This window comes from Heptranchias perlo, unplaced genomic scaffold (assembly GCF_035084215.1).
Source record: "Heptranchias perlo isolate sHepPer1 unplaced genomic scaffold, sHepPer1.hap1 HAP1_SCAFFOLD_49, whole genome shotgun sequence".
In the NCBI taxonomy this organism is placed as follows: domain Eukaryota; kingdom Metazoa; phylum Chordata; class Chondrichthyes; order Hexanchiformes; family Hexanchidae; genus Heptranchias; species Heptranchias perlo.
In genome coordinates this window covers 7,867,166-7,891,976 of record NW_027139505.1, presented here as the reverse complement: position 1 = coordinate 7,891,976, position 24,811 = coordinate 7,867,166, and the positions used below count along the sequence as shown (strand labels likewise).

The 24,811-nt window shown below is 41.6% G+C and overlaps 1 pseudogene; it reads right to left on the bottom strand.

Annotated features, from left to right (window-relative positions):
* Nucleotides 1-22,605: 22,605 nt before the first annotated feature.
* LOC137313907 (probable G-protein coupled receptor 139) lies at nt 22,606-24,022 on the bottom strand (annotated as a pseudogene).
* Nucleotides 24,023-24,811: the final 789 nt, after the last annotated feature.

Here is a 24,811-nt window from a genome sequence, read left to right as displayed (position 1 = left end):
AACATGTTGAGTCGGCACCGCTGGACGAGGATGGTGTCAATCTCCGGAGCTCGTGTTGCTGCTTTCTGTCCTGTCACCTCTTTAAAATGTGTCTGTGCGGAGATTGGTGGGGTATGTAGGGATAAAGCCTGCAATTACCGGTGTAAAATAGCCGGTCTTCAGTCAGTGTCTGAGCGAACAATTAGTGAATTGTTCCATCCGCGAGGAATCGAAAGCTCCGCACGCCAGGGGAACATATCTGACCGCGGGAAATCGGCTTTCGAAAAGAGGAAGGGGCACAAAAAAATAATTAAAAAACAAATTGACACTGTATTAACCTTACCTTGATACCGCAAGGATTTTTCATCCCTCAATGTCCGTGTAGATTTTACAAATTATATCCTTGTCATTTCATTGCAATCAATCGAGTACACGTTCTTTGCTTCATTTTCGCAGTTCACAACTTGGGAATTTGATCTGATCCTTGTTATGTGAGATTCAGAGCTCCGCCCTCCGTGAAAGCTGCTGCCAGACATCAGGATGGATTTCAACACAAACATTCCTCATTTGTTTCAGAACAGGGAGCGGCCTTTCTGGTTGAATCAATTCGAACCGGGTTGACAATTCGCTGCAAAGTAAATTGTGAACAAAGTCAGCTATAAATTTTACTTTTTCTCTTCTTGTTCCAGGGAAGTTCAGTAAAACAGATACTTTGTCAGAAATAAATTGTTATATTTGTATCAGGGTCATTGTTTACTGAAGACCCATCGATTTTCTAATGTTTGCGCTTCATCCTGGGACAAGAGCCAGTGTTTCGTCAGTGTGCTGAGGAGAGGCTGTTTCTGGAAGTGAGGACATTAACCATTTAACCGCCGAATTAAACTATCACCTCAATCACTGGGGGAATGAGTACTGCGTTTCAAGAGTTATAATTATCACAGTAAAAATTCAGCAGTTACACCAGTTACATTGTTAAATCCTGAAAAGGAACATTGCTCGTATAACGATTGGATTTCCCTCATTTTGATGGGGTTCACAGACGGTAATGATTAGCCCCTCCCCGGGTTGGAAGTTTCAGAAGAGAGAAAGTGTTTGATTACAGATTGTAGTGATAATTCCGAGGGCGGATTGTTGTGATCAATCCCAGGGACAGATTGTGGTGATAATTCCGAGGGACGGATTGTTGTGATCAATCCCAGGGACAGATTGTGGTGATGATTCCGAGGGACGGATTGTATTGATCAATCACAGGGACAGATTGTGGTGATAATTCCGAGTGAAAGATTGTTGTGATCAATCCCAGGGACAGATTGTGGTGATAATTCCGAGGGGTTCATTGTTGTGATCCATCCCTGGGATAGATTGTGGTGATAATTCAAAGAGACTGATTGTTGTGATCAATCCCAGGGATAGATTGTGATATTTCCCCTTTTCTCTCTATTTCCCCCCTTGTTTTTTGACCAGGATTGAGGATTCATTCGGGCCGGAGACACAGCCTGAAGCGGAGGAAACAAACAATCCCCAACATTTATCTTCATGTGAACTCTCCCTCCACTGCTTGTTTCAATCTATCGCTGATTGAAGCGGAGTTTTATTCATTCTAACAAAAACCTTCAACGAACGAATCATTTCATTAAATACATTGTTAAATGGACAATGTGGGTCAATGCTGGATTTTCATGGAGTCAGAGTGCATTAATTGAAATTTCCATAATGATAAAAGAATTCCATATGCAATTTCATAGGATTATATCGAACGTGCAGCACAGAAACAGGTAATTCGGCAGAAAAGGTCCATGCTCCACACGAACCTCCTCCCTTCATTTACCCCTATCAGCATATCCCTCTATTCCTTTCCCCTCAATGACTTAATTTCGCTTCCTTTAAATGCTAGTCGCCTCAACTACTCCTTGTGGCAGTGAGTTCCACATTCCAACCACTCTCTGGTTAAAGACATTCCTGCTGAATCCCATATTATATTTATTGGTGACTATCTTATATTTATGGTCCCGAGTTCTGGTTTCATCTTCTCTCCGACCACCCTCGCAAACCCTTAGATAATCTTAAAGACCTCTCACAGGCCACCAGTCCATCTTCCTTTTGCAAGGGAAAAGAGCCCCATGTTGCTCAATCTTTCCTGATAGGTATAACTTCTCCGTTCTGGTGTCGTCCGAGCAGTTATTTTTTTGCACTTTCTCCAGTGCCTCTCTGTCATTTTTATCATATGGAGACCAGAACTGTTCACAATAATCCAAGTGTGGCCTAACCGGGGTTCTGCACAAATTAAACTTAACTTCTCTGCTTCACAAGTCTGTCCTTCGAGAAAATACTCAGTGCTTGATTTGCTATTTTATGGCCTTATTAACCTGCATCGCTACAGCTAGTGATTTATATATCTGCACCACCAGAACCCTGTGCTCCTCTACCCTATTCAGACACTTATTATCCAAGCAGCATGTGGCCCTTTTTTTCCAACCAAAATATAATACCTCACAATCATTAGATACAGAGAAGGCATTTCGTCTGATGGAGGAGTCCAGGACAAAGAGGCAAATATTAAAATTGGCGCTCGGCTGTTCAGGAGAGAAATAATGATGCACTTTGTCGCACAAAGTTTACTGGAAATGTGGAATTCCTTCCTCCGATCCGTCATGGATTTTGGGTCAACTGAAATTTTGAAGACTGAAAGTGGCAGATTTTTTATTTAGGTAAGGTTATCAAGCGAAATGGATAAAGGGCAGGTAAATAGAATTCAGGTATAGAGCAGCCATGATCTAATTCAATGGGAGAACAGATTCGAGGGGCTGAATGGCCTACTCTTGTTCCTATGTTCGTATATGTGCTGGATTATGAATTCCGGCATTTCGTGAATGTTAAGGATAACCATAGATTCTGCACAATGGCTTCATCACTGGATGGTTTGTACTTTGCCTTTAAATGGGTGTATCGTAGTATGACAGTAAGTGCAGCAAAGGAGGAGTCCATTCTGCACTTGATGCCTGTGCTGGCTCTTTGAAAGAGCTATCCAATTAGTCCCTTTCCCCTGCTCTTTCCCCATAGCCCTGTAAATTTTTCCCTTCAAGTTTTTATCCAATTCCCCTTTGAAAGTTATTATTGAATCTCTCCTTTCGCCCCTCTTATTCCCTTTTCTTTAGATCTCCTCTGTTCTTTCTGTATTCAGCCTGGTTCTCAACTGTATTATGAACCTTACATTCGTTACAAGCCTCCGTTTCCTGTTTCATTTTAACCTCTATCGCTTTAGTCATCCAGGGAACTCTAGCTTTGGGTGGCTTTCCTTTCTCCTCGGACGGATGTGTCTGCACTGTACCCGAACCAAATGGGCTGTGACTGGCTGGTTTTATTTAAGGCTGAGCTCCATCTGTTCTTTATTTTTCTTATTCGTTCATGGGATGTGGGCATCGCTGGCAGGGCCGGCACTTATTGCCCATCTCAAATTGCCCTTGAGAAGGTGGTGGTGAGCCGCCTTCTTGAACCGCTGCAGTCCGTGTGGTGAACTTCGCAGATAATCGGTGCGAGGGAATCGAAGGTAAACTTTCTTAAATATAGTTTCGGAAACACACCTGCTGTTCCAATCTGTGTCCAGTCAGAATTAAACATTGAAACCCTGAATCCAATCTCCGATTTTATTTCGTGGATGGTTAAAAGTTCAGTCCAAGAGATTCTGTATCTCGAGATGTTAAATACTAAGTTCCTGAATTTGATGATTTTTCTATCTGCCGGGATGCTAACCTGATGTGTCCAGGATTCTGGATCGCAATTGACCACCAACACCTCCCACCTCGTCCCAGAAAACCCACTTTATCAGAATAATCTTGTTCAGTGGATAAACAGTGAGACAGGTCAGGACATCGCACTCTCTGGCGCCGTTTCGGAGTCTCCGCATTTGCCGGGCGAGTCACAGCAGTTCTCCCGCACCCACCTGGCAGATCAAGGCAACACTTGTACGGAAGGTTGTTTTGATTAATATGTGAGTTTGACAGTGCAGTCCTTCTAACTGATCTGCTTCAACCGCAACAGTGCACAAACACAGCCTGCCGGCTCCTGGCATTTTATTACTGCATTTTTAAGTTCCCTCTCTACCGTGCTCTATATTGTGCCGAGATTGCATGCATTAATCCGGTCCGAAGGCAGATGATTATGGCCTGGATTGTTCCTGTCCGGCATTGCTTTCCTTTCATTCCTGTCGTCACTTGTTTAATGCATTATTTATTTAACAATATCAGGAGAGTCTAAACAGGCTGTGGCTCTTTTCTCTATTAAGGAGAAGACTGATCGATGATCTGATGGATGTTATTTTTCATATTCGGAAGGGGTTCCTTCGGGTAAAACTAGAGAGCATGTTTCACCTTGACGGCAGTGCAAAACTAGAGGCCATGAATTTCAAATACTTACTGATGAAACCAAGATGGGATTCAGGAGAGACATCTTACTCAGAGAGTGGTGAGAATCTGCAACTCGTTACCACGTGGAATGGTTGAGGCGAAAAGTGCAGATGCATTTAAGGGGAATGCAGATAAATACATGAGGGGGGGAACAATATAAATATAAGTTGATAGGGTGCGATGCAGTAGTGTGGGAGAACGCTCGTGTGGAGCATAAATCCAGGCAAAGACCTGTTGCGCAAATTAGCTGTTCCTGAACAGTAAAATTCTATGCAATTGAATGAATATTTTCATTACACCAGCTCTTTCATCAACACAGATAGTGCAAGAATTATGAGCCCAATATTGAGCAGGGATACTGTCAGTAATAACAGGGCAACATTGAGCAGAGGTTGTGTCAGTAATATCAGCCCTATATTAAGCACAGATTATGTCAGTAATACCAGCTATATAATCAAAACAGTCGCCGTCAGTGTAAGAACCCTATAATTCTCACAAATACTGTCGTCATTAAGCTGCATAGAATCAGCATAGATACTGTCGATAATATCTGCTCCATAATCAGTACAGATACTGTCAGTAACATCAGCTCCATAATCAGTACAAGCACTGTCAGTAATATCAGCGCTATATTGAGCACAGACACTGTCAGTAATATCAGCTCCACAAGCAACACAGATACCGTCAGTAATATCAGCGCTATATTGCGCACAGATACAGTCAGTAATATCAGCGCTATATTGCGCATAGACACATTGATTGAGAGGGAAAAATAGATTATGATAGTGAACTTGCATGGAACATAAAAGCGGACTGTAAAAATTTAGACAAGCGGGAATATGGTTTTGAGATGGAGGACAAGCCATGATCCTATTGAATGCAGAGATGGCTCGAAGGGCCGAATGGCCTCCTCCTGCTCCTCTTTACCACGACTCTGTGACTCGGTTGCTTCGATTTCCACCTTCAGCAGGTGGTGTCAGATCGTCCGTCCATTACAACCCTGCCACATTTTCACTTCCATTTACCTCGATTCCATTAAAAGTAATTGACAGAATATTATGGACTGATGGAATGCAATTTGCTCAAGTGCTCTCCCGGGGAGTGACGCTCCACCGCAAGTTCTACTGCCCGGATTGTGAGTCCGCTGAAGGCAGAATTAAACCACGGTGATGAATGGGGAAGAACAAAACCCTCCACGGCCTTTGTTTCGCGCTCTCCACAGTTTGTTTGATTAGTTTCCCTGTTCAGGTCTTAGACATTTTAACCATTTCAACATTTTTGTTCTTGAAATGTCTCTCATTTACTCCGCAGGGAATTTTTTCACCTCTCAGATCCTTAATTTCCTGAACTACATTCTAGTTCAGTCAACTCATGAAATTCCCTCTAATTCCTGGTTGTCGCCTGCGATCAGCCCTTTTCCCAGTTCCACTAAAACTGTTTCACTTTCTTTTCGGTCCACTCAAGAGTGGTATCCGAACCATTACCCTGTCCTTTGTGCAGATACTGACCGATCCGCTGGGTATTTTCACCACTGCCTTTCATTGTTTCAAATGTCTACAGTTAATCCGTTCCAGCCATGACTGAATCTTAAATGATTCGGCGTGAAATTGCAGATTCGAGAAGTTTGCCCACAAATGACGTTGTCTAATTGGTCTCTAGTTATCTGATTGCCACATTCTCCCTGTTTTAACACAGACATTACTTGGTCTCTTTCAGTCCACCTGGATATTTTCATTACCAATTGTGTTCTCAAAAATTGTGAGTTTTGAAAAATTGTGGTCAGAGTCCCTCCGATCTGCTCTCTCAATTCCTTTAACAGCCTCGGGTGCGTTATCTCTGAGCTCAGTGATTAATCCACCTCGGCTATTAAATTCAGAGCCAAATCCTTCTCCACAATTGTCTCGAAATATGGCTCCACATCCTCCTCAGTCTCGCTGAAGATGCTGTATCGACACCTTTGTATGGAATACTTTTACTGCAGCTAGTTTGATAATGTGATTCCTTGATTCATTGAAACCAACATTTTCACATCTGCCATCATTTTTAGAAAATGAAGAAAATAATTTATATCGTCCCAAAAGTTCATCCAATCCAGCCCTGTCTGATAGATACCAGATCACATCGCTCAAGAGTCTGACTTTCCAAACGTGTTTGGAATGATTTTTAGATTCACAGGCATAACACACAATCTGAATTCCAATTCACTGGAATGTTGACACGTTCTCGTTTTTTTTAATTTTTAGATATCAAGTTACATCTTCTGTCACTACTTCAAAAACCTCCTTCCTTTTTTCTTGCTAATAACTTTTCACTATTTCATAAATCATCTGTTCCTGCTCCAACAGTTTTATTATTTCCACTCTCTAGTCTCAGATCCGGATATTTCACACGTTCCAGTCTTATCAGGTGAAACCCTCCCACTGCTCCATATACCCAGTCTGTCAAACCGTTTTTGCTGGTTGGTTCAGATCGTAACCGTCCCTTCCCTTCTTCCTGAACTCACCCTAGTGTCCCAAGAACATGAACCCTTCACTCCTACTCCAGCCCCGCTGCCATAAATTCACCAGACTCATGTTGTCCTCAGTAAGGGCCCAGTGCAATACAATTCGGAGATCACCACCCTGTGGCCATGTTTTTCAGTACAGAACTCAAATTTTAATATTCCTTTTAAAAACGTAATTATAACCGTGTTATTGATTACGACCATGACTATTTTCCGCTCTCCTTTCCTTTCTAGAGATGGTCCCACCTGTTGCAGGAAGTTCTTCCCTCTGGCACCAGGGCGGCAACGTATCATTTGGACCTGCTCACGGCTGCAGAAGAGTCTGTCTATTCCCCTGACGATTGAATCTCGCACCACTCTCGCTCTCCTATTCCTGTGCCCCACCTGCCTCTCACCTCTCTCCCACTCGGGCTGCCTCCCACTGCTCCCTGGTTTCAAGCTGTTACTCAGGAAGACCAATCTGCGTGACTGTTTCTATTCGCCTGACAGTCCATAACATCAGGTGGCTATTGGACAGTTCCAGTCATGAGATTCCTCCAACTGTGACTGCACTGGCCCGATCGAAGTTTACTCACTTTCGTTTATCTGCATTCTATATGCTCGGTTTCTTCTTCTTGTTTGAGCAACAGGATGTTGTTCATGATCTGGACCGTTTATCAGGACACAATTGATATTTGAAAGATTGTTCTGAACCTACCGGTGTCTATTTTCATTCTTGTTGAAGATGTTGGATCTTCACCCCTGTTTGGACCTTCAGCCACGGTGGTGACAGGTGTTCCAAGATTGTGATGCTCTGTAATAAATATATTAATAGGAGGGTTAGACTGAAATATTAAAATGAGAAGGAGCAACGTTGCCTTGTTAAAAGTGATATCAAGTCCCTCCTTCCCCATTAGTACAACAGCTGTTAGCTCTGGGATCCAGCATTTTCCGACTGTTACGATCAACTCTCCACATCAGGTGCGGCGCAGACAGCTGCCCAGTGAAACCCAATGAGTCCCGGTGATCTCCACAACCCAGTTCTCGACGGCCGAGATTCTGCACTGGGAGCACCATTTAGTAAGATTTACTTACGGTGCAGGCCAGCACCAGACTTATTCCTGAGGTAGTGAATATTCTGCAGGGCAATATGGAGCGAGGTGATGAATTAAATGATCCTTCACTCAGTTTTACCCAGTCTGGCGCTATTGTATTATTTTATTCACAGATTTGTTTTTTTAATATTTTTGACTTGTTGAGTTTTGATATTAATTTCTGTTATTTTATGAACCTGATATCTATCTACACACCCAAATGGAGCTTGGTATGATTTCTCTACTCTCGATGGGTACTGACATTGTCCGTATGTTCATGGAGATGTGTTTTGGTTGGTGCTTCCATTTGGATATATTTACCATATCTCTCATGGTATCAGGACCTGATTAATGTTGGAGGTGAGGAATTTTCCACCGTTCTACGAATATTAACACTAATGTATAATGTTATGAATTGTGTAACTTTAAACAGGTGCTGCACATTGATTGTTGGACTGTTTGTCGGGGTCTTACAATATCAGAAAAAAACACAAATATATAAGTTGTAGATTCGACGGCAATTTTACAATCATAATTCTCCACTTGTGCGTGTGCCTCCCTCTGTGTGCGCACAGGCAAGAGCAACTAAGCAAACTATCAGTCACTGTATTATCCTTACCACACTGTGGAAATGTAAAAGCGATTTATCTCAGTCAGTAATTTCTTCAAACTAGTTGAAGTTATTCGCTGACACGAGTGTCAGATTAAATTGTGCAGTTACTCTTTTTGCCAAATTAGTAATGGACTTTCCTAACTTTTTATAATTTCAATAGTTACTTTTTATATAAGGTTTAATGATGGACCATCCGACCTGTTGGTATTTTCAGTCGATGCCTTTTATATAGAGATTGGTGATGGTCACTCCGAGCTGTTTGTGAAATGAGCAGTTACTTTTTAAACAAAGAATAGTGATGGACCCTCCTCCTTGTTGGTATTTTGAGGAGTTACTTTTTATATTAATATAAGTGATGCACCCAATACCTGGTGGTAATTTCAGTAGTTACTTTTTATATAAAGATTAGTGATGGATCCTTCTGCCTGTTGGTAATTTCAATACTTAATTTTTATTTAAAGATTAGTGATGGACGCACCTACCTGTTGGTAAATTGAATTGTTATTTTTTATATAAAGTTTAGTGTGGACTCTTCTGCCTGTTGGTAATTTCAGTAGTTACTTTTTTGGATAAAGATTAGTGATGGATGCTCTGACCTGTTGGCATTTTCAGCAGTGACTTTTTATATCAAGATTAGTGATGGAGTCTCCTTCCTATTGGTAATTCCAGTTGTTTCTTTCATTCAAAAATTAGTGATGGACACTCCGACCTGTTGGTATTCTTAGTGGTTACTTTTTATATAAAGTTTATCGTTGGACCCTCGTCAATGTTGGTAATTTCAGTCCTTACTTTTTATATAATGATTAGTGATGAACCTTCCTAATTGTTGGTAATTTCGGTGTTTAGTTTCAATAAAAAGATCAATGATGGACCCTCTCCCTGTTGGCAAATGCAGTAGTTATTTTTTATATCAAAATTAGTGTTGCCATTTTCAGTAATTACTTTTTATATAAAGATTAGTGATGGACCATCCTCCCTGTTGGAAATGAAAGTGGTTACTGTTTAGACAAAGATTAGTGATGGACCCTTCTCCCTGTTGGTAATTTCAGCATTTGCTTTTTCTATAAAGACGAGTGATGGACCCTCCTCCATGTTGTTAATTTCAGTAGTTACTTTTTATATAAAGATTAGTGATCGACCCTCCTACCTGTTGGTAAATTGAGTTGTTACTTTTTATGTATAGATTAGTGATGGACCCTCATACCTGTTGGTAATTTCAGTAGTTACTTTTTATACAAAGATTAGTGATGGGGCTACCTCCTGCTGGTAAATTGAGTTGTTACTTTTCATATGAAGTTTTGTGATTGGACCCTCCTAACTGTTGATATTAAAAGCAACATCTCAACTTCCCAAGATTAACGATCAGGAAACACCGATCTGTGTGAAAGATGGTTTCAGCCCTGAGCAGATTTACCTTTAAAACATTCCTGAAGTGTGTTTTTGTCTGAAGGGAGCAGCGTCTCTTTCTTCAGTTGAGCCAGTTTAACAAATAACATCCTCAATAACATATTTTAGAAAAAAACAGAAGTCCCTGCTCCATTCTCCCATCTAATTCGCATTAAAGGAATGAATGAGAAATTAATCAGGAACAAGTTTTATCTCCTCCTTTGCTCCTATCCTGTGATTGGATCACGTTCAGTCCGGCCTCGGGTCACCATGGGCTGATTTTCCAGAAGCCCGGCAGAGAGCAATAATCGGCCATTGCGAATGTGTTAACCCTTTCTGAGCTGAACTGTGTGTTCGATCAGTCTTTGATCAGTTCAATAAATTGTACCGGGCACAAAACAGTTCAGTGAGTACAAAGAGTCATTGTTACAGTTAAAAATAAATGCATATGGAGTGAGAACGGACAGTTTCCCACCCCTGTTAACTGAATATCAAATTTTAACATGTGGAGCAGGCACCGCTGGACTGGGATGGTGTAAATCTCCAGAGGTCGTGTTCCTGCCTTCTGTCCTGTAACCGCTTTAAAATGTGTCTGTGGGGAGATTGGTGGGGTATGAATGGATGAACCCTGCAATTACCGGTGTAAAATAGCCGGCCTTCAGTCAGTGTCTGCGCGAACAATTCGTGAATTGTTCCATCCGCGAGGAATCGAGAGTTCCGCACGCCAGGGGAACATATCTGACCGCGGGAAATCGGCTTTCGAAAAGAGGAAGGGGCAGAAAAAAATAATTAATAAACAAATTGACACGGTATTAACCTTACCTTGATACCGCAAGGATTTTTCATCCCTCAATGTCCGTGTAGATTTTACAAATTATATCCTTGTCATTTCATTGTAATCAATCGAGTACACGTTCTTTGCTTCATTTTCGCAGTTCACAACTTGGGAATTTGATCTGATCCTTGTTATGTGAGATTCAGAGCTCCGCCCTCCGTGAAAGCTGCTGCCAGACATCAGGATGGATTTCAACACAAACATTCCTCATTTGTTTCAGAACAGGGAGCGGCCTTTCTGGTTGAATCAATTCGAACCGGGTTGACAATTCGCTGCAAAGTAAATTGTGAACAAAGTCAGCTATAAATTTTACTTTTTCTCTTCTTGTTCCAGGGAAGTTCAGTAAAACAGATACTTTGTCAGAAATAAATTGATATATTTGTATCAGGGTCATTGTTTGCTGAAGACCCATCGATTTTCTAATGTTTGCGCTTCAACCCTGGGACAAGAGCCAGTGTTTCGTCAGTGAGCTGAGGAGAGGCTGTTTCTGGAAGTGAGGACATTAACCATTTAACCGCAGAATTAAACTATCACCTCAATCACTGGGGGAATGAGTACTGCGTTTCAACAGTTACATTGATCACAGTAAATATTCAGCAGTTACACCAGTTACATTGTTAAATCCGGAAAAGGACCATTCCTCGTATAACGATTGGATTTCCCTCATTTTGAGGGGGTTCACAGACGGTAATAAATAGCCCCTCCCCGGGTTGGAAGTTTCCGAAGAGAGAACGTGTTTGATGACAGATTGTGGTGATAATTCCGAGGGACGGATTGTTGTGATCAATCCCAGGGATAGATTGTGGTGATAATTCAAAGGGATGTTGTGATCAATCCCAGGGACAGATTGTGGTGATAATTCCGAGGGACGGACTGTTGCGATCAATCCCATGGATAGATTGTGGTGATAATTCCGAGGGGCGGATTGTTGCGATCAATCCCAGGGACAGATTGTGGTGATAAATCAGGGGGACGGAATGTTGTGATCAATCCAAGGGACAGAGTGTGATGATAATTGCGAGTGGCGGATTGTTGTGATCAATCCCAGGGATAGATTGTGATGTTTCCCCTTTTCTCTCTAATTCCCCCCTTGTTTTTTTCACCAGGATTGAGGATTCATTCGGGCCGGAGACACAGCCTGAAGCGGAGGAAACAACCAATCTCCAACATTTATCTTCATGTGAACTCTCCCTCCACAGCTTGTTTCAATCTATCGCTGATTGAAGCGGAGTTTTATTCATTCTCACAAAAACCTTCAAACGAACGATTCATATAATTAAATGCATTGTTAAATGGACAATTTGGGTCAATGCTGGGTTTTCATGGAGTCAGAGTGCATGAAATGAAATTTCCATCATGATAAAAGGATTCCATATGCAATTTCATAGAATTATATAGAACGTGCAGCACAGAAACAGGTCATTCGGCAGAAAAGGTCCATGCTCCACACGAACCTCCTCCCTTCATCTACCCCTATCAGCATGACCCTCTATTCCTTTCGCCTCAATGACTTAATTTCGCTTCCTTTAAATGCTAGTCGCCTCAACTACTCCTTGTGGCAGTGAGTTCCACATTCCAACCACTCACTGGTTAAAGACATTCCTGCTGAATTCCATGTTGGATTTATTAGTGACTATCTGATATTTATGGTCCCGAGTTCTGGTTTCATCTTCTCTCCGTCCAACGTAGCAAACCCTTAGATAATCTTAAAGACCTCTCAGAGGCCACCACTCCATCTTCCTTTTGCAAGGGAAAGGAGCCCCATGTTGCTCAATCCATCTTGATAGGTATAACTTCTCAGTTCTGGTGTCGTCCGAGTCGTTATTTTTTGCACTTTCTCCAGTGCCTCTATGTCAGTTTTATAATATGGAGACCAGAACTGTTCACAATAATCCAAGTGTTGCCGAACCGGGGTTCTGTACAAATTTAACTTAACTTCTCTGCTTTACAAGTCTATCCTTCGAGAACAAACTCAGTGCTTGATTTGCTGTTTTATGGCCTGATTAACCTGCATCGCTACAGCTAGTGATTTCTATATCTGTACCACCAGAACCCTCTGCTCCTCGATCCTATTTGGACACTTATTCTCCAAGCAGTATGTGGCCCTCTTTTACCAACCAAAATATAATACCTCACACTCATTAGATACAGAGAAGGCATTTCCTCTGATGGAGGAGTCCAGGACAAAGAGGCACAATATTAAAATTAGCGCTCGGCCGTTCAGGAGTGAAATAGTGACGCACTTTTTCGCACAAAGTTAACTGGAAATGTGGAATTCCTTCCTCCGATAGGTTATGGATTTTGGGTCAACTCAAATTTTGAAGACTGAAAGCGGCAGATTTTATTCAGGTAAGGTTATCAAGCGAAATGGATAAAGGGCAGGTAAATCGAATCCAGGTGCAGAGCAGCCATAATCTAATTAAATGGGAGAACAGATTCGAGGGGCTGAATGGCCTACTCCTGTTCCTATGTTCGCATATGTGCTGGATTATGAATTCCAGCATTTGGTGAATGTGAAGGTTAACCATAGATTCTGCACAATGGCATCATCACTGGATGGTTTGCACCTTGCCTTTAAATGGGTGTATTGCAGTATGACAATTCGTACAGCACAGGAGAGTCCATTCTGCCCTTGATGCCTGTGCTGGCTCTTTGAAAGAGCGATCCAATTAGACCCTTTATCCTGCTCTATCCCCATATACTTTATATATAAAGATTAGTTATGGACCCTACTACCTGTTGGTAATTTGACTTTGTACTTTATGTGTAAAGATTAGTGGTGGACCCTCCTACTTGTTGGTAATCTCACTAGCAACCTTTGAAATAAAAGTTAGTATTGGACCCTCCCACCTTTTGATAATTTCCGTGGTAACTTTCCATATGAACATTAATGATGGGCCCTCCTCCATGTTGTTAATTTCAGTAGTTACTTTTTATTTAAGTTTTAGTAATGGACCCTCATACCAGTTGGTAAATGGAGTTGTTACTTTTTATATAAAGATTAATATGGACTCTTCTACCTGTTGGTAATTTGAGCAGTTACTTTTTATATAAAAAATTGTGATGGACCCTCCTCCCTGTTGGTAATTTCAGTAGTTACTTTTTTTATAAAGATTATTGATGGACCCTCCTTCCTATTGGTAATTCCAGTTGTTACTTTTTATATATAGATTAGTAATGGACCCTCCTTCCTATTGGTAATTCCAGTTGAAACTTTTGTAGAAAAATAGTGATGGACACTCCTACCTGTTGGTAATCTTGGTGGTTACTTTTTATATAACGTTTATTGTTGGACCCGCTTCCGTATTGGTAATTTCAGTGGTTACCTTTTATTTAAAGATGAGTGATGGACCTTCCTAACGGTTGGTGATTTTTGTGTTTACTATCGATAAAAAAAAATCAATGATGGACCCTCTTCCTGTTGGTAAATGCAATAGTTACTTTTTTATATAAAAGTTAGTGTTGGTGATTTCAGTAATTACTTTTTATATAAAGATTAGTAATGGACCATCCACCCTGTTGGTAATGTAAGTGGTTACTGTTTATACATAGATTAGTGATGGACCCTCCTCCCCGTTGGTAATTTCAGTAGTTACTTTTATATAAAGATTAGTGATGGACTCTCCTACCTGTTGGTAAACTGAGTTGTTACTTTTTTTGGAAAGATTAGTGATGGACTCTCCTACCTGTTGGTAATTTCAGTGTTTACTTTTGATATAAAGGTTAGTGATGGGGCTATCGACTGCTGGTAAATTGAGTTGTTTTTTTTTAATTTAAAGTTTTGTGATCGGACCCTCCGAACTGTTGATATTAAAACTAACATCTCAAATTACCAAGATTAACGATCAGGAAGCACCGATCTGTGTGAAAGATGGTTTCAGCGCTGAACAGGTTTCCCTTGAAAACATTCCTGAACTTTGTTTCTGTCTGAAGGGAGCGGCCTCTCTTTCTTCAATTGAGCCAGTTTAACAAATAACATCCTCAATAAAATATTTCAGAGAAAACAGAAGTCCCTGCTCCATTCTCCCATCTAATTCGCATTAAACGAATTAATTATAATTAATCAGGAACAAGTGTTCGCTCCGACGTTGCTCCTATCCTGTGATTGGATCGCGTTCAGTCCTGGCCTCGGGTAACCATAGGCTGATTTTCCAGGTGCCAGGCAGAGAGCAATAATCGGCCATTGCGAAAGTGTTAACCCTTTCCTGAGCTGAACTGTGTGTTCGATCACTCTTTGATCAGTTCAATAAATTGTACCGGGCACAACACAGCTCAGTGAGTAAAAAGAGCCAGTGTTACAGTTAAAAATCAATGCATATAGAGTGAGAACGGACAGTTTCGCTCCCCTGTTTACTGAATTTGAAATTCTAACATGGGGTGGAGGCACCGCTGGACTGGGATGGTGCAAATCTCCAGAGTTCGTGTTCCGGCTTTCTCTCCTGTAACGGCTTTAAAATGTGTCTGTGGGGAGATTGGTGGGGTCCATGAAGGGATAAGCCCTGAAATTCGCTGTGTGAAATACCGGGCTTTCAGTCATTGTCTGAGCGAACAATTAGTGAATTGTTCCATCCGCGAGGAATAGAGAGCTCCCAACGCCAGGGAACATATCTGACCGCGGGAAATCGGCTTTTGAAAAGAGGAAGGAGCAGAAAAAGTTCATTACAAAACAAATTGACATTGTATTACCCTTACCGTGATACCGCAAGGATTTTCCGTCCCGCAATGTCCGTGTAGATTTTCAAATTATATCCTTGTTATTTCATTGTAATCAATCGAGCACACGTTCTTTGCTTCATTTTAGCAGTTAACAACTTGGGAATTTGATCTGATCCTTGTCATGTGAGATTCAGAGCTCCGCCCTCGGTGAAAGCTGCTGTCAGACATCAGGATGGATTTCAACACAAACATTCTTCATTTGTTTCAGAACAGGGAGCGGCCTTTCTGGTTGAATCAAATCGAACCAAGTTGACAATTCGCTGCAACGTCAATTGTGAACAAAGTCAGTTTTAAATTTTACTTTTTCTCATCTTGTTCCAGGGAAGTTCAGTAAAACAGATACTTTGTTGGAAATAAATTGTTATATTTGCATCAGTAACATTGTTTACTGAAGATCCATCGATTTTTTAATGTTTGCGCTTCAACCCTGGGCCCAAGAGCCAGTGTTTCGTCAATGAGCTGAGGAGAGGCTGATTCTGCAATGGAGGACATTAACCATTTAACCGCCGAATTAAACTATCGTTGAGCATCAATCACCTCAATCACTGGGGGAATGAGTACTGACTTTCAACAGTTAAATTGATCACAGTAAATATTCAGCAGATACACCAGTTACATTGTTAAATCCGGAATGGACTATTGCTGGTATAAAGATTGGATTGCCCTCATTTTGAGGGGCTTCACAGACAGTAATAAATAGCCCCTCCCCGGTTTGGAAGTTTCCGAATAGAGAAAGTGTTTGATGATAAATTGTGGTGATAATTCCGAGGGACGGATTGTTGCGATCAATCCCAGGGAGAGATTGTGGTGATAATTCCGAGGGACGGATTGTTGTGATCAATCCCAGGGATAGATTGTGGTGATAATTCAAAGGGACGGATTGTTGTGATCAATCCCAGGAACAGATTGTGGTGATAATTCCGAGGGACGGATTGTTGTGATCAATCCCAGGGATAGATTGTGGTGATAATTCAAAGGGACGGATTGTTGTGATCAATCCCAAGGACAGATTGTGGTGACAATTCAAAGGGACGGATTGTTGTGATCAATTCCATGGACAGTTTGTGGTGATAATTCAGAGTTGCGGATTGTTGTGATCAATCCCAGTGACAAGTTGTGGTGATAATTCAGAGTTGCGGATTGTTGTGATCAATCCCAGGGACAGATTGTGGTGATAATTCCGAGTGGCGGATTGTTGTGATCAATCCCAGGGACAGATTGTGGTGATAATTCAGAGGGGCGGATTGTTGTGATCAATCCCAGGGACAGATTGTGGTGATAATTCCGAGTGGCGGATTGTTGTGATCATGCCCAGGGATAGATTGTGGTGATAATTCCGAGTGGCGGATTGTTGTGATCAATTCCAGGGACAGATTGTGGTGATAATTCAGAGAGACGGATTATTGTGATCAATCCCAGGTATAGATTGCGATATTTCCCCCTTTCTCACTAATTCATCCCTTGTTTTTTGACCAGGATTGAGGATTCATTCGGGCCGGAGACACAGCCTGAAGCGGCGGAAACTAACAATCCCCAACATTTATCTTCATGTGAACTCTCCCTCCACAGCTTGTTTCAATCTATCGCTGATTGAAGCGGAGTTTTATTCATTCCAACAAAAACCTTCAAACGAACAGTTCATATCATTAAATACATTGTTAAATGGAAAATTTGGATCAATGCTGGGTTTTCATGGAGTCAGAGTGCATTATATGAAATTTCTATAATGATAAAAGGATTCCATATGCAATTTCATAGAATTATATAGAACGTACAGCACATAAACAGGTCATTGGGTAGAAAAGGTCCATGCTCCACACGAACCTCCTCCCTTCATCTACCCCTATCAGCATATCCCGATATTCCTTTCGCCTCATTGACTTTATTTGGCTTCCTTTAAATGCTTGTCGCCTCAACTACTCCTTGTGGCAGTGAGTTCCACATTCCAACCACTCTCTGGTTAAAGACATTCCTTCTGAATTCCATATTATATTTATTGGTGACTATCTTATATTTATGGTCCCGAGTTCTGGTTTCATCTTCTCTCCGACCACCCTCGCAAACCCTTAGATAATCTTAAAGACCTCTCACAGGCCACCACTCCATCTTACTTTTGCAAGGGAAAGGAGCCCCATGTTGCTCAATCTTTCTTGATAGGTATAACTTCTCAGTTCTGGTGTCGTCCGAGTAGTTATTTTTTGCACTTTCTCCAGTGCCTCTTTGTCATTTTTATCATATGGAGATCAGAACTGTTCACAATAATCCAAGTGTGGCCTAACCGGGGTTCTGTACAAATTTAACGTCTCTGCTTTAAATGTCTATCCTTTGAGAAAAAAACTCAGTGCTTGATTTGCTTTTTTATGGCCTTATTAACCTCCATCGCAACAGCTAGTGATTTCGATATCTGTACCGCCAGCACCCTCTGCTTCTCTATCCTATTTTACCAACCAAAATATCATACGTCACACTCATTAGATACAGAGAAGGCATTTCCTCTGATGGAGGAGTCCAGATCAAAGAGGCACAATATTAAAATTAGCGCTCGGCCGTTCAGGAGTGAAACAGTGACGCATGTTTTCACACAAAGTTAACTGGAAATGTGGAATTCCTTCCTCCGATAAGTTATGGATTCTGGGTCAACTGAAATTTTGAAGAACGAAAGAGGCAGATTTTTTTTCGGTAAGGATATCAAGCGAAATGTATGAAGTGCAGGTAAATATAATTCAGGTACACAACAGCCATGATCTAATAAAATGGGAGAACAGATTCGAGGGGCTGAATGGCCTACTTCTGTTCCTATGTTCCCAGATGTGCTGGATTATGAATTCCAGCATTTGGTGAAAGTGAAGGTTAACCATAGATTCTGTCCAATGGCATCAGCACTGGATGGTGTGTACGTTGCCTTTAAATGGGTGTATCGTAGTTTCACAGTAGGGACAGCACAGGAGGAGTCCATTCGGCCCATGATGCCTGTGCTGGCTCTATGAAAGAGCTATCCAATTAGTCCCTTTCCCCTGCTCTTTCCCCATAGCAGTGTAAATTTTCCCTTCAAGTTTTTGTCCAATTCCCCTTTGAAAATTACTCGTGAATCTCTCTTTTTGCCCCTCTTATTATCTTTTCTTTAGATATCCTCTGTTCTATCTGTATTCAGCCTGGTTCTCAACTGTATTATGAAACTTACGTTCATCATAAGCCTCCGTTTCCTGTTTCCTTTTAACCTTTATCCCTTTAGTCATCCAGAAAATTCTAGCTTTGGGTGGCTTTCCTTCCTCCTTGGACGGATGTGTCCACACTGTACACGAACCAAATGGGCAGTGAATGGCTGGTTTTATTTAAAGCTGAGCTCCATCTGTTCTTTATTTTTCTCATTCGTTCATGGGATGTGGGCTTCGCTGGCAGGGCCAGCATTTGTTGCCCATCCCTAATTGCCATTGAGAAGGTGGTGGTGAGCCGCCTTCTTGAACTGCTGCAGTCCGTGTGGTGAACTTCGCAGAATTCCAGGGGAGTAAAGATCAGATAATCGTTGCGAGAGAATCGAAGGTAAAGTTTGATAAATATAGTTTGGTAAACACACCTACTGTTCCATCCTGTGTCCAGTCAGAATTAAACAGTGATACCATGAAACCAATCTCCGATTTTATTTCGGGGACGGTTAAAAGTTCAGTACAAGAGATTCTGTATCTCCAGATTTTAAATACTAATTCCTGAATTTGATGCTTTTTGTATCTGCCGAGATGCTAACCTGATGTGTTCAGGATTCTGGATGGCAATTCACCACCAAACCGCACACCCCCCTCCCCCCCGAAATATGACGTTATCATAATAATCTTGTTCAGTCGACGAACATGAGACAGGTCAGGACATCGCACTCTCTGGCGCCGTTTCGGAGTCTCCGCCTCTGCCGGGCGAGTCACAGCAGTTCTCCCGCACCCACCTGGCAGGACAAGGCAACACTTGTACAGAAGGTTGTAATTTTCAATATGTGAGTTTGACAGTGCAGTCCTTCTAACTGATCTGCTTTAACCGCAGCAATACACAAACACAGCCTGCCGGCTCCGGACATTTTATTAGTGCAGTTTTAAACACCCATTCTACCGGATTGTGCCGAGATTGCCTGCATTAATCCGGTCCTGAGGTTGTAGATTATGGCCTGGAATGTTCCTGTCCGGCATTAATTTCCTTTCATTCCTGGCGTCACTTGGTAATGCATTATTTCTGTAACAATGTCAGGAGAGACTGAACAGGCTGTGGCTCTTTTTCTATTGGGGAGAAGACTGATAGATGAACTGATAGATTTTTTTTTATATTCGGAAGGGGTTCCTTAGGGTAGACCTAGAGAGCATGTTTCACCTCGAGGGCAGTCCAAAACTAGAGGCCATGAATTTAAAATAGTTACTGATGAAACTAAGATAGTATTCAGGAGAGATATCTTACTCAGAGAGTGGTGAGAATGTGCAACTCGCTACCACATGGAATGGTTCAGTCGAAAAGTGCAGGTGCATTTAAGGGGAAGTTAGATAAATACATGAGGGGGCTAGCAATAGAAAAATAATTTGATATGGTGCGATGAAGTCGTGTGGGAGAACGCTCGTGTGGAGCATAAATCCAGGCACAGATCTGTTGGGCAAAGTGGGCTGTTCCTGAGCTGTACAATTCTATGTATTTGAGTGACTATTTGTATTACACCAGCTCTTTCATCATCGCAGATAGTGACATTAATATTAAACATATATTGAGCAGGGATACTGTCAGTAAATCAACCCTATATTGAGCAGAGATACTGTCAGTAAAAACAGCGCTATATTGAGCCCGGATGCAGTCAGTAATATCAGCGCTATAATCAGTACAGATACTGTCAATAATATCAGCTCTATAATCAGTACAGATACTGTCAATAATATCAGCGCTATAATCAGTACAGATACTGTCAATAATATCAGCTCTATAATCAGTACAGATACTGTCAATAATATCAGCTCTATAATCACTGCAGATACTGTCAATAATATCAGCTCTATAATCAGTGCAGATACTGCCAATAATATCAGCTCCATAATCAATACAAATGCTGTCAGTACTATCTTCTCTCTTATAAGTACAGATACTGTCAGTAATATCAGCTCTTTTATCAGCACAGATCCTGTCATTAGAGCAGCTCTACAAGCAACACAGGTACGGTCAGTAATATATACTGTATAATCAGAAAAGATACTCGATAATCCGCCCATAAATTATAGAAATAGAAGCTCTATAATCATTACAGATAATGTCATTAGTAACAGCTCTATATTCAGAACATATACTGTCAGTAAGAACAGCTCTGCAAGCAACAGTGACACTGTCAGTGATATCAGCTGTATAATCATTGTAGATGTTGTCAGTAATATCAGCTCTGTAATCATTGCAGATAATGCATGTAATATCAAATCAATAATCAGTGCAGATACTGTCAGTAGTATCAACAATGTAAACAATAAATCCCCTCACTTTTCTTGCGGTGTACAGCCAGCAGCTGTCAATCATAATTTTGCCCGTACCGGTGGGAATTACCGGGGAATTCAATGCACAATCCAGAAGGCTGCAGCTTGTCAAATGATTTATGAGAGTGCAATCTCCATTTGCTCACATTTTGTGATCGGACGTTGCTTTTCAAAGCTGCCGTGTATTTCACTGGTTGTTTGAGAATAAAGCTTTGATTGCAGCTGCGTTTTATCTGAGCATTTCCTCATCTTGCAACATTCAGTTCATGCAAAATAAACACAGGTGCTTGTTCAATATCCGGTGCAGGAATCAGTTGTTCGGCACTTTGCGGAATGCGACTAACCGAGTTCCCGGTCCACTCTCCGCCCCTCCCCGACCACCTGGAGCTGTCGGCGCCGCTTTAAATTCAGCTTCCCCGTCTGTTACAGCAAAACGGAGACTTTCGGTGGAGCTGAGATCTGATCCTCGGTCCGAGTGCGTTGCAAAAAAAATAGGTAGAGAAAGTGCTCAGCGCACTTTGTTTTGCTTTGAATGGGTGTTTGAAACAACAAAATCAATTCCCAGCCCAGATTCTTCCGTTTCAGACAATGAATCTCATGAACAACTGTAACCTGCAAAAAGAAAAACCACTGAACTTCAAAGCAATGACTGTTCAGAGACCTCTGCAAGTGAATGCCAAATGGAAAAAAACATTAACTCTGGGAGAGTAAAGTGACACAAAGTAAAACAAAAGGAAAGATGCACTGACACAGGTGAGGGATACCAAAGAATTCTACAAAAAAGTACAACATCGGCCTAAAACATCTGTAATCTTTGAAACAATGTATAACATATGTCTGAAACATCTGTAATTTCTACAACATTCTGTAACATAGGCCGGAAACCTCTCTAATCTCTAAAACAATGTATAACATGTGCCTGAAACGTGTCTAATCTCAACAACAAAGTGGAACCGAAACATGTCTACTCTCTACCACCATGCGTAAAATAGGCCTGAAGCATCTCTATCGTTTACAATAATGTATTTAGAAGAATGAGAGGTGACCTCATTGAAACATATAAGATTCTAAGAGGGTTTAACAGGGTCGATGCTGAGAGGATGTTTCCCCTGTCTGGAGTATCTCGAACTACTGGACATAGGATCAGGATCAGGGGTCAGACATTTAGGACTAAGATGAGGAGGAATTTCATTACTCAGGGGCTCATTAATGTTTGGAATTCTCGACCCAGCCGGCGGTGGATTCGCTGTCGCTAAATCTATGCAAGACTGAGATTGATAGATTTTTGGACCCTAATGGAATCAAGAGATATGGGGATAGAGCCTGAGAGGGGAGTTGCGGCAAACGATCAGCCATGATCTTATTGAATGGTGGACCAGGCTTGAGGTGCCTTTTGTCGGGAAATGGGATGAATTGGATAGTACTGTCAAAGAGCCTGCACAGTCACGGTGGGCCGAATAGCCTCCTCCTGTGTTGGACCTACTATGATACGATGATAATATGAAATGTTTGCACAAGAAATCTAACATTTTTTCCAAAACCAGAAAGCTGCTTGTTGTACACTGGAACATGAGTTGAAATGGAACTTTAGTTAAAACTGGAAGCTCTCGTTTGCCTTCATTCTTTTTGTTCCCAATTTCCAACGAATCTCAGAATTCGTGTCCAGGGAGATTTCAGCACATTCATCAGCTCTTCTCTGAATTTCCTTTGGGTCGCTGCATAAATACACATGTTTTGACAGGAGCTCAAATAATTCAGCATTGCTCCGGTTTCGGTGGTGATATATCCAGGGTCTGTGCGGTCGCCGCGGTAATAAGTGGTATTTGTCAGTCTAGTAGTCACAAAACTCACGGCAGCTGTCAGCCACAACAGTACAAAAGTCCCCGATATACTGAAGAGTAAAATGATGGATTTTCTTCGTTTCTCCATCTCTGGATCACTCTGATTCTCAATGCTATGACTCCGGAGTCCCCTGCGGGCTCTATTGGCCACTAAAATCCGTCCGACGGTTAAATAATTAAACAAGGCAATGAAAGTAAAAGGAAGCCAAACGACCCATGCGCTGTGAACCCAGACGTACGCTGCACCCGGAGGAGAGGGGAAAAAAGCCACACTTGACCGGCAGCCCCACTGCACTTTGTTAATTATTTGCTGAGGTTCATATGCAAACAAAAATTGGATCCCCTCTAACAACACCAGAACAGAGACCGTTGTTGTAAGCGTGACCGCAGTTCTCTCCGTGCATTAACTTGTTTTAAACTTCTGGCAGCAGAGAGCGACAAAACGATCAAATGTGAAGGAGACGGTGAACCAAACAGACAAATCGAGGGTGACAACAGTCATGTATAAAATGAACTTGCACACGGGAGTGTGGGAGAGGAATTAAAGTGGGAAGTGATAACTGAAAATATAATACACGATTATATTGTTGATCATGACCAGAAGATCCGCTGCTGCCATGGCCACCATGTAGCCAGAGATACACTTGGAAAGTCCGCAATTTCGTCGGAAGAGATTCACAATTGTCACCAAGTTCGCTGTAAGAAAGAGAGAGAAGATAAATAAGTTTCCAGTGTTTGATTGAAATATCTATGCAGATACCTTTTGAAAGCATTTTGACATTCAATGTGATTATCAAGACGGAGTAGTGTGAGAGTAGGATCAATATGTGAGTCACTTCCTGGGAAACCGACCCACACAGTGTAATGAGCTGCTGCAGCGCTAACTCTGCGCAGAGTGACAAGTGGTCCGGAAATCGACTGAAATCCTTTTGTTGGAACTTGAAATATCATTGTCACATCAGTAAATTCATCGGATTGTGGGGAACGCGGACCTGCTGTTCACCAGTTCGTTTCAGTAAATGCCGGCAGTGTAATGCCCGAAACACGCCACATTATCCAACATGCGGTAAGGGCAGTGGAACAGTTAACAGCCATTAACAACAAACAGTTTAAAATGGTTCACCGGCAACACCGATGGCTGCGAGAATCGGGTAATAAATCTCTTTTATCAGCAGAATAGTTACTTGCCCCATTTTCTGTGAGAATGGATGAATTCTGCCTGAGCTGAAAGACACTGACTCGCGCATGGCGGAGGCGGGAGAAGGGATCCTTATATTTATACACGCATCAATCCTCCAGGTATTCAATCAGGTTACATCATAATTAACATTAGTTACAGTCACTTAGCAAATAGACTCAGCTAAGTTGTTTTTTTTTTCTGATACGTCTTTGATATCTCTTCCCTAATTTCTTTTAAAACGCACGGAGGCAATCGATCTGGATCAGAGGTTTAATCCTGTCTAAGTTTGGTGAGGTTACCAATTATCGCCCCTCTTTCTATCATAATAGCTTTGTACCTTTTTTGATCAATTCTTCTGATGCCATGCCCACCATGTTAGTATCCCTGATAAATACTGAGGGAAATCAAAAGTTTAATTCTCCTGCCATTTCGCTGTAATTACCTGTGAGTTTATCGTGTTGATCCAATGGTGGCACTTTCCCTACTCTGATTTTCCTTTGTTATTTAAATGTCTGTAGAATACTTTACTATTCCTATACGATGTGTGGAGACAGCTACCTTTGATGTAATTGCCCAGACCCGGCCTTTGACTCACTCCGAGTGCTCCAACTCTTCCAACTCTTCCAGTACAGGCGCTGAACGTAATCCTTCAGTATTGGTGACTGTCTCATTCTTTCACCGTTGGATGTGACCATACTCCTCCGGTACTAATGGCAGCTTGTATTTAGACTAGAGGCAACCGTGTTCCTTCGGTACTATTGGTACACTACACTTAGACCTGATATAACCGTGTTCTTTTGGT